This window comes from Bubalus bubalis, chromosome 7, assembly GCF_019923935.1.
Source record: "Bubalus bubalis isolate 160015118507 breed Murrah chromosome 7, NDDB_SH_1, whole genome shotgun sequence".
In the NCBI taxonomy this organism is placed as follows: domain Eukaryota; kingdom Metazoa; phylum Chordata; class Mammalia; order Artiodactyla; family Bovidae; genus Bubalus; species Bubalus bubalis.
Genome location: NC_059163.1, coordinates 102,218,652 through 102,222,519, shown reverse-complemented (window position 1 = coordinate 102,222,519; position 3,868 = coordinate 102,218,652).

Here is a 3,868-nt window from a genome sequence, read left to right as displayed (position 1 = left end):
TTTTAATATGGCTCATTTGGCCAAATAATCTATTGATATGAATCACCCACAAGAGCTATCTGTCTATTTACCTATCTACCTATTTAGTTATATGTCTACAAGGTGTGAAGTATAAAAATAAAAGAGCTAAAAGGAAATATTTCCTTACCACAGTAATGATTACAATAAAATTGTTCGCTGCAGGACAGCCATGGCCTGGTGTGATCCATATTGGATGCTGTAATATGAACTAAACGCAGTATATTAGCCAAAGTAACTCAGCAGCATATGCAGCTGTTAATTGACAAAAATAAATTCAGCTGGTACATGAACTCATACCATGAACCCTGCTTTATAGTCCCACAATTTCTGTGAAACTGAATGGTGCCCACATGAGATAACAAAAAAATGGTTATCAGAAAAATTGCCTCCACTACCTCCACTTGATTGGTATGTTTAAATACTCCCATGGTTTCACACTTCATGCAGACAAAGTCATTACTTATAGGGGGATCAATAAAAAAACAAAAAGAAAAAAATTGTTTTGGAGTTCAGTTATTTTGTAATGTCATTTAAGTCAATCCAGTTCCATCCATTTTCAGAGAAAGAAGAATTTAAAAGGTAAGCTTTGTGTTTGGTAGACCTTATAATAGATAGAAATTTATGAAATTTGCAAAAACTGATGTTATGGATTACTAAAGAATGACTTTAAAAGAAACGTGTATTCAGTGAAGTCTTTTCACATGGCATATACTGCATCTGTTTCACAGATTGGTTTATGCTATAGATACTCTGTAAAATAGATATTTTACTTGATATTTTTCATGGTATGCTAACTTCTCACCCAGGTACTGACTTTGACTCTCTTCTGTAGACCAGGAGGATTTTTTTCCATAAAAATGATATTTTGTCTCTCATCCCCGATATTAACTTTGACTCTCATCTATGGAGCAGGAGGATTTTTTTCCATAAAAATGAAAAAGACACAAAATAAATAACTTTTATCTTCTTATTTTACTAAGTATGCATCCTGTCACTTAATTCTCACAGAAAAACTATTAGATAGGTAATTTTATCTGCATTTTCTATAAGAGGAAGTCAAAGTTTACAGCAATTAGGTAACTAGCCACAAATTGCATATTAGTAGTATACTGGGTGTTCTTTGGAAGGAATGATGCTAAAGCTGAAACTCCAATACTTTGGCCAGCTCATGTGAAGAGTTGATTCGTTGGAAAAGATTCTGATTATGGGAGGGATTGGGGGCTGGAGGAGAAGGGGATGACAGAGGATGAGATGGCTGGATGGCATCACTGACTCGATAGATGTGAGTTTGAGTGAACTCCAGGAGTTGGTGATGGACAGGGAGGCCTGGCGTGCTGCAATTTATGGGGCCACAAAGAGTCGGACATGACTGAGCGACTGAACTGAACTGATACTGGTATTTGATCCCAAGCCTATGTAAATAGTCCAGAGTCAGTATTTTTAACCAATGCTCACCATGCTGCTGCTGCTGCTAAGTTGCTTCCGTCGTGTCCAACTCTGTGCGACCCCATAGACGGCAGCCCACCAGGCTTCCCCGTCCCTGGGATTCTCCAGGCAAGAACACTGGAGTGGGTTGCCATTTCCTTCTCCAATGCATGAAAGTGAAAAGTGAAAGTCAAGTCACTCAGTCGTGTCGGACTCCTAGCTACCCCATAGACGGCAGCCTACCAGGCTTCTCTGCCCATGGGACTTTTCAGGCAAGAGTACTGGAGTGGGTTGTCATTGCCTGATTTGCCTCTAAATGAGTATAGGAATTTTTAAAAAAATCAAGTCAGGTTATCTTTTCATTTTTTAAGCTTAGAAAAACATAAAATCATGAAATCTTTATCTGGGTGTGATAGGCAGACCCTAAGGTAACCCCAGTGATCTCCACTATCTGGCATTCATGCCTTTCAGATCCCCACCCCTAGAGTGTAAGTGGGACCTGTGACTTGTTTATAACTAATAGAATACAAGAAAGGTAATGGAATGGCACTCCTGAGATTATTTCACATGGTGTTAAGTCTTTTTTTGTTTGTTTGGTTTTGTTTTTTAATTTTATTTTATTTTTAAACTTTACAATATTGTATTAGTTTTGCCAAATATCGAAATGAATCCGCCACAGGTATACCTGTGTTCCCCATCCTGAACCCTCCTCCCTCCTCCCTCCCCATACCCTCCCTCTGGGTCGTCCCAGTGCACCATCCCCAAGCATCCAGTATCGTGCATCGAACCTGGACTGGCGACTTGTTTCATACATGATTTTATACATGTTTCAATGCCATTCTCCCAAATCTCCCCACCCTCTCCCTCTCCCACAGAGTCCATAAGACTGCCCTATACATCAGTGTCTCTTTTGCTGTCTCGTACACAGGGTTATTGTTACCATCTTTCTAAATTCCATATATATGTGTTAGTATACTGTATTGGTGTTTTTCTTTCTGGCTTACTTCACTCTGTATAATAGGTTCCAGTTTCATCCACCTCCTTAGAACTGATTCAAATGTATTCTTTTTAATGGCTGAGTAATACTCCATTGTGTATATGTACCACAGCTTTCTTATCCATTCATCTGCTGATGGGCATCTAGGTTGCTTCCATGTCCTGGCTATTATAAACAGTGCTGCGATGAACATTGGGGTACACGTGTCTCTTTCCCTTCTGGTTTCCTCAGTGTGTATGCCCAGCAGTGGGATTGCTGGATCATAAGGCAGTTCTATTTCCAGTTTTTTAAGGAATCTCCACACTGTTCTCCATAGTGGTTGTACTAGTTTGCATTCCCACCAACAGTGCAAGAGGGTTCCCTTTTCTCCACACCCTCTCCAGCATTTATTGCTTGTAGACTTTTGGATCTCAGCCATTCTGACTGGTGTGAAATGGTACCTCATAGTGGTTTTGATTTGCATTTCTCTGATAATGAGTGATGTTGAGCATCTTTTCATGTGTTTGTTAGCCATCTGTATGTCTTCTTTGGAGAAATGTCTATTTAGATCTTTGGCCCATTTTTTGATTGGGTCATTTATTTTTTTGGAGTTGAGCTGGAGGAGTTGCTTGTATATTCTCGAGATTAGTTGTTTGTCAGTTGCTTCATTTGCTATTATCTTCTCCCATTCTGAAGGCTGTCTTTTCACCTTGCTAATAGTTTCCTTTGATGTGCAGAAGCTTTTAAGTTTAATTAGGTCCCATTTGTTTATTTTTGCTTTTATTTCCAGTATTCTGGGAGGTGGGTCATAGAGGATCCTGCTGTGATGTATGTCGGAGAGTGTTTTGCCTATGTTCTTCTCTAGGAGTTTTATAGTTTCTGGTCTTACGTTGAGATCTTTAATCCATTTTGAGTTTATTTTTGTGTATGGTGTTAGAAAGTGTTCTAGTTTCATTCTTTTACAAGTGGTTGACCAGTTTTCCAAGCACCACTTGTTAAAGAGATTGTCTTTAATCCATTGTATATTCTTGCCTCCTTTGTCAAAGATAAGGTGTCCATATATGCGTAGATTTATCTCTGGGCTTTCTATTTTGTTCCATTGATCAATATTTCTGTCTTTGTGCCAGTACCATACTGTCTTGATAACTGTGGCTTTGTAGTAGAGCCTGAAGTCAGGTAGGTTGATTCCTCCAGTTCCATTCTTCTTTCTCAAGATAGCTTTGGCTATTCGAGGTTTTTTGTATTTCCATACAAATTGTGAAATTATTTGTTTTAGCTCTGTGAAGAATACCGTTGGTAGCTTGACTGGGCTTCCCAGGTGGTGCTACTGGTAAAGAACCTGCCTGCTAATGCAGGAAACATAAGACAGGCGGATTCGATCCCTGGATCGGGAAGATCCTCTGGAGAAGGGAATGACAACAGACTCCAGTATTCTTGCCTAAGAAT